The sequence below is a fragment of the Tarenaya hassleriana genome, unplaced genomic scaffold (genome assembly GCF_000463585.1).
Source record: "Tarenaya hassleriana unplaced genomic scaffold, ASM46358v1 Cleome229, whole genome shotgun sequence".
Lineage (NCBI taxonomy): Eukaryota > Viridiplantae > Streptophyta > Magnoliopsida > Brassicales > Cleomaceae > Tarenaya > Tarenaya hassleriana.
In genome coordinates, this window is record NW_010965619.1 from 140,568 (window position 1) to 153,968 (window position 13,401).

A 13,401-nucleotide genomic window follows, 5' to 3' on the forward strand; every position below is an offset into this window, starting at 1 on the left:
CCATGTCCTCTAATTGCTTACGCAATTCCGAGGTCATGTTTCCAAATGTTAAGCTAGACTTGTCCGGATCATCATCCACATGCTTCCGATAAGCATCAATGATCGATCTAGAAGCCATGGTTAGAGTCTTATCCTTCATAAGGATAGATCGCATCGTCAACTTCGGTACAATACCGGTTAACGCTATGTCCTACAGAAAAAGACAAAACAGAACGAAAACACATCTACATGCAGATTCTATCAATGATCTACTACCAGCTAGTCCATCATCAATCAGTGTCAATCTATCTATGATCCACTACCAGCTAGTCCATCATCAAACAATGACAACACAGATGCAAAGATGAGCTATATTCCCATAAAGAAAATTAACCCTACAATAAATTTCCATTATGGGACTAAGATCCGTATTTCACATAATAACAAGTTGTTACACCTATCCTTATGCTATTTAGGTAGGCATCTAATGTCAATCATATCTAATATGACTCTTAGATCCTTTATGAGACTATGATATCAAATATCATTGCATACTGGTCTCATCTGTACCATTAAGTCTCAAGTCAAACTTGACAACTTAACCCAAGATAAACCATATTCAAGCTGTAGGAACCACGATTTGCTACCCTGCCTCACAAAGATAATCCGGCACGCTCAGCTTTGGTATGACCCGTGTTACGGACGATCGATGCCTTGACAAGCGCTCTAGTAATGGGAGGTACACACTTAGCATTACATGAATAAGGGATTTTCGAAACCGCACCTAGATCAAGCATCTACTTTCAAGCTATGAGAACCACCATTTCTCCATCTTGCCTCACCAAGATAATACGGCACACCCAGCTTTGGCATGGCCCATGACACGTACGATCGAGGCCTTGACAAGTGCTTTACTTATAGAGCTTCTAGATCTAATCGGTTTCTGTGCAACGATTGTTCATAATCCGAATAGACTATCCATTCGATTATATAATCCCAATCTCGGAGCTCCCACTCAATCAAGCATATACTATATCTTGATTAAGTTACATGTATTCATTCACTATGGACCATACATAAGAATGAATCATGTCTATTTGAGTTACAATTGATCAGATTATGCAACGATTGCGTAATCGGACCTCGAAAACGCAAATTTTCGGAATATGGACTTCGGACCGTCCGTTCTGGAGGTAGAACGGACGTTCCAGACTGGCAGAACGTTCGGTCTCGACTGCAAAAGTCAGAACGGATGTTCTGCCCAGTAGAACGGACGTTCTGCATGGCAGAACGGACGGTCCAACCTTCCGTTCTGTGCCAATCAGTCCGTCCCCCGTGGACCCTCGTTCTCCGTGATCAGATCACGTTTCCCCGCGTTCTCAACCCCGATCAGACTCATATCAGATACTCTAGACATCTCAGGTCTGAGGATCCAAGAACGAACCGCTGTATGTGTTGGGTTTCCTGGGATCTCATGAGCGAATCCTATTCCTAAGAGATCGATTCTAGGGTTTGCGCAGCGGATGTAAAACAAAAATTTATAGAACCCTAGAACCATGCTGCTATTGAAATCGTAGAAACGTTAGAACGCTTACCTCAATCGATCCGGGGCCTGTCTCTATCGATGAATCGTTCTGATCACGAAAGGCAGGAAGATTACCTCGCCCTCTACACGTATCCACACCTCGGGATGGATTCCAACGATTGGAACTTGTCTGCTAGGACTCGAATCTCTATTCGATTTGTGCACCGAGAAATCCCGAGACTTAGAACTCGTTTTTGGATCTCCAAAAACCCTCTCTTTTCTGCCAAAAGTCGGCTGCTAAAAGTCTCTCCTTCATTAGGGTTTTAATCTCTATCTTATATAGTGATTTAACCCTAATTTCGGTTTATTTTCGGAAAAACTGAATTCCCGGAACGGACGGTCCAGAAAAGCACTGGGACCGTCCGTTCCAGTGTGTAGAACGGACGGTCTGCCTAAAACGTGGACCGTCCGTTCCACCACGTAGAACGGACGGTCTGCGTGCTAATGTGGAACGTCCGTTCCAGTCTCCAGAACGGACGGACCACACGTCTGGACCGTAGGGTCTGGACCGTCCGTTCCGAACCTTTCGGTCCGTCCGGTCTGGACCCTTCCGCCTCGGTTTTCCGTCGTTTTCTCTCGTGTTTTTGTCCTTCCCTGCGTGTGTGACCCTGTAGGCTCATTCGACATAGCAGTATAACCTGAAATCCCTATTTCGGGTATACAAGTCATAGGCGGTCTCTAGCAAGACACTATGACTACCTATCTCGAATAGAGTTGGTTCGTGATCTTACGAACACTAGTGATGATTCCGGCTGATGATCCTTTTGTATCGCGATATCATATGTCGAACATAAGGCATGGACAAGCCACCTTATCTGATTCGACTGCTTTCTCGTTAACTGAGTTTTGACTGTCTGAAATAGACGACGTTCGTCTATAGTGCGGCCACACATTTCTACAGTCTCGCTCACACGAGGGGCCCAGCGATATCTCTCTCTTTTACGAGAGGTACAAATCCCGTCTTGACTATCTACAATCCAGTACATGATTCGTTTCGTACCTGATATACGCCTTTATAGTCCTCCTGTTACGCAGGACGTTTGACGTAATCAAAGCACGCAACTCCTCATGTTGGATTCCGTAGATATCTCAGGTCTTAGGATCCAATCATGGAACCGTCATATGAGATTCAAGTCATGACGCTAGTCCATGTGACAATCTCATGTGGGTCAATCCAGTATTCCGTTCTCCAACGAATACCTATGATTGTGATCGTATCCAATACTTATGATCATCTATGTGATCATCAATCACACATCATACTAGTCTTATTATGTCGTTATTCCCATAACGACACAAGACTAGGGAGTTTAGTATCATTCCTAATGATACATGGATTTCATAACAGATCTAGCATGCAAGAACATGTAATGAATAAAATACTCTCATAAAACCACATAGAAAGTATCAATACATCGAATGTATCTGAACAAAGCTCATAATCAGTACATCATAGAGCACTAAACCAACATCCTTCTACCTAGACTTGATCGACACATTAGTCGATGAGGTAAGGGGAGAATTTAGAGAATCGGACCCTTTAGAGATGGCCCTGAATGCAGTACAAGAGAGTCTGTATGGCGATTGGAAAGAGGTTTGTGGCTTCACTCGAACCTTAGATGTTGGATTGGACTTGGAACTTTAGGGTTGGAAATTCAGAGCAGCAGACCCATTATCTTGTTCTACACAAGAGTTCCCATGGCTCGGAGACGAGGGAAACAAAGAAGATTTATCGCCAAATTCGAGCCATCAAGTTCCAGTTTCTTCCATACAAGTCGAGCAACCCGATGTGGAGAAGAGCGGAAAAGCAGATTGGACCCAGAAAGCGCGCCTAAGGTGGAACTAATTCCCTTATCACAAGGGCTTAGGTATGAATTTCCCGGTCCCAATTCGACTTATCCCGTTATTGTTAGTGATGTTTTGACTGATGTGGAACTAGCTGAATTAGTTGCATTGCTTAGGTGTTGACAAGCCTTGGGTTACAATTTGGATGATATTAGAGACATTATCCTTCCTTTTGCATGCACCGTATTCACCTAGAGGATGACTCTAAGGCCTCCATCGAACATCAACGTAGGTTAAACCCGACCATGAAGGAGGTAGTGAAGAAGGAAGTTCTTCAATTGATAGATGCGGGTATCAGTTACCCGATTTTGGATAGTGCATGGGTTAGTCACTGCAAAACAAAAAAGCAAAATTCCAACGGATATTTCCAACGGATTCATCCGTTGGAATAGTTGGAAATATTCCAACGGATTTCTAACGAAATTCCCACGGATGTGTAACGGACACGTCCGTTAGAAATCTGTTGGAAATTTTCAACGGCGTATCAACGGATATCAGCGTTGGACATTTCCCACGCAAATTTCGACGGGCATCCGTTGGAAATAACGTTCGACAATTTCCAACGGGCTCCCGTTGGAATAATCTAAACGTTATAAAACGCGTCAAACATTCCAACGGATGTCTGTTGGAAATAGTCGAACGTTATATCACGTTCGAATTATTCCAACGGGCTCCCGTTGGAATTGTTAACGGTCGACGAAAATTCAACGGATATCCGTTGGAATGTTTGTCTATTTAAACCATCCGACCATTTTTCTCCCAAACCACTCTCTAAATCATTCTTCTACTATCCTTACACCAAAAATTCTCCCAAAAATGGCTTCTTCAACAAATCCGAATATTCGTTCATCTCGGCAGTGGATATAAGAAAGAGTTGATCCGATTACAAAAGAGGTAATGCAAGAGTTCATTACCGGTTTAGAACAATTTATGAATTTTGCTTCCATGCAGCCGTTGTGCCAAGAACGTGGAAAAATGCTATGTCCATGTACAAGTTGTCGCAATTTTAAATATCGCAGTCAAGAAGATGTTTGTAAACATCTATTTCGAAGGGGATTTGTGGAAGATTATTACATTTGGCGCTTTCATGGAGAAGATGTTCGGACAATCACAATAACGAGACAACATGTGTCGGCCGAGCAGAGGTATGATGTAGATGAAGCTGTTATAAGAAATCCTTATGTTGAAATGGTGACAGATGCTTTTCCTGGGGCATTGGTTGATCAAAACTCATCACAAGAGGAGGAGCCAAACGTCAAAACAAAACGATTTTTCGACATGTTGCATATGGCAAATCATCCTATCTATGAAGGATGTAAAGAAGGTCAGTCTCGTTTATCTCTCGCATCAAGATTGATGAGTATGAAAACGGATTACAATGTCACCGAAAGTTGCATGGATTCATTTTGTCAAACGTTGCGTGAGTATTTACCTGAAAATAACGAAGCTCCAGAATCGTATTATGATACGAAGGCTATGTTGAAGAATTTGGGAATGCCTTATGAAAAGATTGATGTTTGCAAAAATGGTTGCATGCTCTATTGGGGTGAAGAAAATGTTGGTTTAGTGCTCTATGATGTACTGTTATGCGAGCTTTATTTAGATACATTTGATGTATTGAAACTTTCTATTAGTTTATGGATATTCATTACGTGTTTTGCATACTCAAATATGTTATGAAATCCATGTATTGTTATGAACTATACTAAACTCCCTAGTCGAATGTCATTGTGGGAATAATGATGTAATAAGACTAGTATGATGTGTGATTGATGATCATAGAGATGATCATAGGTATTAGATATGATCACAATCATAGGTATTCTGGATTGACCCGCATGAGATTGTCACATGGACTTGCGTCATGACTTGAATCTCATATGATGGCTCCATGATTGGATCCTAAGACCTGAGATATCTACGGAATCCAACATGAGGAGTTGCGTACTTTGGATACGTCAAACGTCCTGCGTAACAGAAGGATTATAAAGGCGTGTATCCGGTGAAACGAATCATGTGCTGGATTGTAGATAGTCAAGACGGGATTTTTACCTCTCGTAAAATAGAGAGATATCGCTGGGCCCCTCGTGTGACCGAGACTGTAGAAATGTGTGGCCGCACTATAGACGACGCCGTCTATTTCAGACAGTCGAACTCAGTGAACGAGAAAGCAGTCGAATCAGATAAGGTGGCTTGTCCATGCCTTATGTTCGACGTATGATATAGTTGGGTTTTCCTGGGATCTCGAGAGCGAATCTAATTCCTAAGAGATCAGTTCTAGGGTTTGCGCAGCGGATGTAAAACAAAAATTTTGATGAAACCCTAAAACCTATCATGCACGATCTTGTAGAAACGTTAGAACGCTTACCTCAATCGATCTGGGGCCTGTATCAATTGATGTGTTCGTCCGATCACTGTAGGCAGGAAGAATACCTTGCCCTCTACACGTATCCACACGGCGGAAAGGATTCCAACGGTTGGAACTCGTCTGCTAGGACTGAAGAACACGTTCTTCTTTGCGCAAGGGTTTCAGGGATCTTTTTCTTAGGATTTTCACTCTCAAAACCTCTCAATAGAGTCTGAAAATCGTGCCAAGAGAATTAGGAGGCGTTCCCCTAAGTTTATCCCACTTAAAACCCTAATTAGAGCGAGTTTAGGAAATCCCGACGTCTGGACCGATCGGTCCATAGGTCCGGACCGATCGGTCTGGAACACTTTCCGCACCGTGTGACTGTCACACGTTATCTCCAGACCGACCGGTCCAAGTGTCTGGACCGATCGGTCTGGGTTGGCTGGACCGATCGGTCTAGACCTTCTAGACCGGTCGGTCTGACCTCCGCTCCACCGGGATTTTCTCGTCTCTTCTCGCGTATTTGTCCTTTCCTGTGTGTGTGACCCTGTAGGCTCATCCGATATAGCAGTATAACCCGAAATCTCTATTCCGGATATACAAGTCATAGGCGGTCTCTAGCAAGACACTATGACTACCTATCTCGAATAGAGTTTGTTCGTGATCTTAGGAACGCCAATGATGATTCCGGTTGATGATCCTTTTGTATCACGATATCATATGTCGAATATAAGGCATGGACAAGCCACCTTATCTGATTCGATTGCTTTCTCGTTCATTGAGTTCGACTGTCTGAAATAGATGACATTCATCTATAGTGCGGCCACACATTTCTACAGTCTCGCTCACACGAGGGGCCCAGCGATATCTCTCTCTTTTACGAGAGGTACAAATCCCGTACCTGATACACGCCTTTATAATCCTCCTGTTACGCAGGACGTTTGACGTATTCAAAGTACGCAACTCCTCATGTTGGATTCCGTAGATATCTCAGGTCTTAGGATCCAATCATGGAACCGCCATATGAGATTCAAGTCATGACGCTAGTCCATGTGACAATCTCATGCGGGTCAATCCAGTATTCCGTTCTCCTACGAATACCTATGTTGAAATGGTGACAGATGTTTTTTCTGGGGCATTGGTTGATCAAAACTCATCACAAGAGGAGGAGCCAAACGTCGAAACAAAACGATTTTTCGATAGTATGATGTGTGATTGATGATCATAGATATGATCATAGGTATTGGATATGATCACAATCATAGGTATTCGTTGGAGAACGGAATACTGGATTGACCCGCATGAGATTGTCACATGGGCTTGCGTCATGACTTGAATCTCATATGACGGTTCCATGATTGGATCCTAAGACCTGAGATATCTACGGAATCCAACATGAGGAGTTGCGTACTTTGAATACGTCAAACGTCCTGCGTAACAGGAGGATTATAAAGGCGTGTATCAGGTACGGGATTTGTACCTCTCGTAAAAGAGAGAGATATCGCTGGGCCCCTCGTGTGAGCGAGACTGTAGAAATGTGTGGCTGCACTATAGATGAACGTCGTCTATTTCAGACAGTCGAACTCAGTGAACGAGAAAGCAGTCGAATCAGATAAGGTGGCTTGTCCATGCCTTATGTTCGACGTATGATATCGCGATACAAAAGGATCATCAACTGGAATCATCACTGGCGTTCGTATGATCACGAAAAAACTCTATTCGAGATAGGTAGTCATAGTGTCTTGCTAGAGACCGCCTATGACTTGTGTAACCGAAATAAGAGATTTCGGGTTATACTGCTATATCAGATGAGCCTATAGGGTCACACACACAGGAAAAGACGAATGCGCGAGAATAGACGAGAAAATCCCGGTGGAGCAGAGGCCAGACCGACCGGTCCAGAAGGTCTGGACCGACCGGTCTAGCCAACCCAGACCGATCGGTCCAGACACGTGGACCAGTCGGTCTAGAGGTAATGTGCAAATGTTGCTCGGTCCGGAACCATGGACCGATCGGTCCACACGTAAAAGCTCCAGACCGATGGGTCCAGGCCTGGACCGATCGGTCCAAACGTCGGGATTTCCTAAACTCACTCTAATTAGGGATTTATGTGGGATTAACTTTAAGGAACGCCTCCCAAGCCTCTTGACACGACTTTCAGACCCTTTGGGGAGTTTTTGAGAGTTGAAAACCTAAGAGTTAGATCCCTGAAACCCTTGCGCAAAGAAGAACGTGTTCTTCAGTCCTAACAGACAAGTTCCAGACGTTGGAATACTTTCCTCCGTGTGGATACGTGTAGAGGGTGAGGTATTCTTCATGCCTTACGTGATCGGACAAACACATCAATTGATACAGGCCCCGGATCAATTGAGGTAAGCGTTCTAACGTTTCTACAAGATCATGCATGATATGTTTTAGGGTTTCACATGGTATTTCCTCAATTTGCTGCTGAGCCTAGGAATGTGTATCTTTGTTTGTGCACTGATGACTTTAGTCCGTACGAACAGTCTGGCATGCAATATTCATTATGGCCCATTATACTTTCTCCATACAACTTACCACCTGAGATGTGCATGAAAAAAGAATTTATGTTTTTGACATTGTTGATTCCTGGCCTAGAACATCCAAAGAAGAGTTTTGATGTGTATTTACAGCCGCTCATTAAGGAGTTGAAGGGTTTGTGGGACATTGGAGTCCCTGCTTACGACGTAAGTGTGAAACAAAATTTTAGACTTAGAGCGGTTGGACGATCAGTGATTTTCCGGCGTATGGAATGTTATCGGGATGGAGCACACATAGAAGACTTGCATGTCCGTTTTGCATGGAGGAAACCGAAGCGTTTCAATTGAGACATGGGAGAAAGTCGTGCTGGTTTGACTGTCATCGCAGATTTCTTCCAAGGAATCATCCATTCAGACAAAATCGTATGCTTTTACCAAAGGTAAAATCATTACAGAGGAAGGACCTTTTATGGAAACTTGAGAACAAATTTATTCCGAGCGAAGAAATAGTGGATATTTGGATGATTTGCAAGCTTCTGTGCAATGTGGAGGTAATTTTGGGCATACCAAAGGTAAAATCATTACAGAGGAAGGACCTTTTATGGAAACTTGAGAACAAATTTATTCCGAGCGAAGAAATAGTGGATATTTGGATGATTTGCAAGCTTCTGTGCAATGTGGAGGTAATTTTGGGCATAAGAAGTGCAAAGGATTTGGTGATTGGCATAACTGGTATAAGCGTAGTATTTTTTGGGATTTGCCTTACTGGAGTTTGCTAAGCTTCGACACAATCTGGATGTTATGCATATAGAGAAAAAATTTTTTGATAACATCATCAACATCGTTCTGAATGTGCTAGGGAGAAGTAAAGACAACATCAACTCGAGGAAGGACTTGAAAGATATATGCAAGAGAAAAGAGTTGGAGTTGACACGTGATGGTCACGTACCAGTGCCGATATTCAGACTCACAAGACCAGGTAAAACGGTTGTGTTTAAATGATTAAAAGAAGAGGTTAAATTCCCTTATGGATATACATCCAAATTGGCGCGATGCGTTGATACTGATTCATTAAAGCTTATGGGAATGAAGAGTCATGATTGTCATGTATTCATGCAAAGACTCATTCTCATTGCATTTGCGGAGCTATTGAAACCCAGTGTCCACAGAGCGTTATGCGGTATCAACACATTCTTCCGAGATATATGTGCAAGATCTCTGAGAAGAAGTAACCTAGAAGTTTTGAAAGGCAACATCCCTGAGATACTTTGCGCCTTGGAAAAGGTATTTCCACCTTCATTTTTTGATGTATGGAACATTTACCTATTCATTTACCAGATGAGGCGATATACGGTGGTCCAGTACAGTTTAGATGGATGTATCCATCTGAGCGATTTTTTTTCCATCTCAAGAAGAAGGCAAAAACAAAGCAGCAGTGGAAGGATCTATCGTCAAACAGTGTCTGTTAGAGGAAATCTCCTACTTCAGTTCTTTCTATTTTGAATCTCATATTCAGACGAAAAAAAAGAGGTCTACCAACGAAGACGATAGAAGTTATCTCTACCAATATGATTCATGTTTCGGACTTATTCCCGAAAGTTTTCAACCTAGTGGACGACTCGGCGGCAAGTCTGAAGAATATTGGTTAATTGTATAAGAGTACAATCACATCGCCACATATATATTGTTGAACTGTGAAGAACTTAAGCCATACGAAAGGTACACATTTTGAATCTCAAATGATGTCATTAATGAATTAATTACACATGTATATAATTTTTTCTAATAACATGTTTTTAAGATTTTTTGACAAGGATGTCTTGGCAACATATCCTAATCTAAGTAAAGGGACTTGAAGGAATGAAGGAACAACATTATGCATCTTGGCTTCGAGACTATGTAAATACAATATATATGTATGTGTTTTTATTGTTCATCATATAATTAATATCTTGACGAAGTAATTAATTTAGTATATATCCATATCGATTTTATGCGCAGATCTGGTCATGCAGTGATAGAATTCCGGCATGGATCAGAGATTTATCACATGGACCTGGGAGAAAAGTCATTTGCTGGCCGATAATGTTCACCCGAGGATACACGTTTCACACTTACGATCATAGAAAACATAAATCCACGTTCAACTACGGAGTTTGTATAAAAAACGGGTCATCTGAAGATCCTGATTTCTTTGGAGTTCTTCGGCAGATTTTCCAACTCCAGTATCCAGGATTAGTCGGGTTGAAAACAATCATATTCAGATGTGATTGGTTTGATACAACGTCGGGACGCGGCTCACGGAAAAATCGATGGGGAGGTGTTGACATAAATCCGAAACGTTCATATGCAAAGTATGATCCTTTTATACTTTCGGATCAGGCAGACCAAGTATGTTTCATTCCATATCCGAAACATTCTGCGACATCGGTGAAACGACGACGGAAAGATCAATGGTCGGCTGTTTTGAAGATTAACCCACAAAGATTAATCGTGGGTACGTCGACAACACAAGATCTCGATGAGCCAATGCAAGAGCAACTCTTAGATGATTACGATATACACTTGCACTTCCTGACATAGACGAGTTACTTGATGATTCGTCAAACGTACAAGACGATATCGACGAATTCGTTTCGGACCGTGAAACAACTCCGGATGATGAAAGTGATGAAGATTCTATGTAGACTTGTTTCTTTTTATTGTTTTCATATTTATTTGTATTTTGAAGAATTTTCTTTGTATTTTGATACATTTTATTTTTTTAAATTTTTTTTGTTAAATTCCAACAGACATTCGTTGGAATTTAATTGCGGAAATCGAATGGTTACCAGTATTCCAACGGATGTCCATTGGAAATTTCCAACAGACGTCTGTTGTAATTGGTGAAACATTAAATCCGTTCCACGCACCTGGCGATCCATGCATTTTCCAACGGATGCCCGTTAAACTATTGATTTCCAACGGACATCGGTTGAAATTACTGAAACATTAAATCCGTTCGACGCACCTGGTATCTATCGCGACAATCCAGGCATTTTCCAACGGATGCCCGTTGAAAATCAATATTCTAACGGACATTCGTTGGAAAATGTCAGAGGAAATTAAATGCGTGCACAGAATTCCAACGGACACCCGTTGGAAATCCGTTGGAAATTTCGATTATATAATCCGAGCGCGCCCACTTTTTCTCCCCACTCAAACTCGGCAAAAAAAGACACTTAAAAAATAGCAAAAAAATAAAAATAAAACACAAAAAATGGTTATACGTTTTTTATTTTTTAAATTGAATATTTGTTTATGTTTTATTTTAAACATTACTTACTATTGTTTTTTTTTTCAGTTTCGTAGGCGATTTTCCGGATCCGCTGGATTGTTGGCGGGTTCTTCTGGAGCATCGCCACCGCCATCGTCGCCGCCACCACCTTCTCATCTTTCGGATCTGCCGGACGCACCGCCGCTATTTCCAGAAATTGAAATAACTCTGGAGGAGGTAGAGGAGATTTTAAACTCTTTTGATACTCGCGAGGTCCCTCTGATTGATCCCGAACTTGACGGGGCGTTATGGTAATTTTTTAAATTAATTAATTTAAAAAATTATTTTAATTATATTATTAACTAATATTAATAACAAAATGTAATTATTAGGTTTGGGGTTAACGATTAAGAGTTGAGGAAAAAATTTACGGCAATAATAACGTCTAATTTTCTTCAACTCTACTACTGTTGGACGGTGGTACCGAACTATTTGAAACGTTCTTGGTGGCATTATTCATCGTAAGTTTTTTTTTTAAAATTCAGTTAAATAGAAAAATTTATTATTAACTCTAATTTTCTTGTATAAAGTAATCTTTTCGGTGGAAAAAAAAGTACACCGATAAAGTTTACAAAGAGTTCAACCAGCTTGGCATGTAGCGGTTGAAACAAATGATGAACAATGCCAAACGCCGTCATCAGCTGTCTGGACTGCCACCGGAGTGGACAACAAATGACTTGTACGAACAGCTTGTTATGCATTAGAATTCGAAACATTTCAAGAATAAGAGTTCCAAGGCGAAACAAAGTCGTCTGGCCCAAAAAATCGAGGGTGATGGTCCTCATCGTCATATCTCCGGTGCTAAATCATTCAAGAAGCGGCAAAAAGAGATGGTATTATTTAAAACTTATTTTTTAATTTATTTTTTTAATTTGAATTTTTATTGCGTTAATAATTTTATTATAATATATATTAGGAGAAAGAAATGGGGAAAACGCCGTCAATTATAGAGCTGGTCGCTCGGACACACAAAAAGTCCGATGGATCAGTCGATCCCCGTGTTGAAAGCGTTATAAGCACGGTGACTCAGAGACTTATCCAACTCTCGCAAAATGTTGGCGACTCAGCGGGTTCTTCATCCGGTCTCTCTGCAACAGATCAAGATCGTTGCTATGTGGAGGTAAAAATTTTAATAATTTTTTTATAAATATTAAATTTTAGTATTTTAAATTTATTTTAAATATTTTATACATTTTTCAGTCAGTCTCTCCAAATAAGGGCCGTATCTATGGATTGGGAGGATTGTAGAGAGATTTGTTTGATGATTTCGGTGCTGCAATTCCTCCCGGCATGCAGAGTGATCTCGAACAACAACAGCGGATCGAGACACTCGAACAACTGCTTGCGGCGACGAGGCAACAAGTGAGTAACCTCGAACAAATTGTTGAGCTTATGCGAGGTGATCGCCCACTCCACAACACGCCGCCGAGTTCGGGAGTAGAAACGATGGCACGTAATTTCGGGACCAGTGAAGACGAAGAAACCCGTAGTGCCAATTAATTTTACTTTTCTGTAATATTTGAACAATTTTTTTTTAATTTTAATATTTTAATTTTAATTTTGTTTATTATATATTATATTTATATATATTTTTAAATATATAATTTTTATTAATGAATATATAATATATATATATAATATTAATAAAAAAAATAAAATAAATATTTAAAAATAAAATAAATTATTATTTTATTTTTAAATATTTTTTTATTTTCTTTATTAATTTTTTTCCTTTTCCAACGGGTATCCGTTGGAACCACCTATAAATTCCACGGATGTCCGTCACAAACAGCGTTGCGAATGTCCAACGCATTATTCCAACAGA

At 40.9% G+C, this 13,401-nt stretch overlaps 1 pseudogene; it reads left to right on the forward strand.

Moving 5' to 3' along the window:
* Window positions 1–13,076, forward strand: part of LOC104815208 — a 19,244-nt pseudogene extending 6,168 nt beyond the window's left edge.
* The last annotated feature ends 325 nt before the right edge of the window (window positions 13,077–13,401 follow it).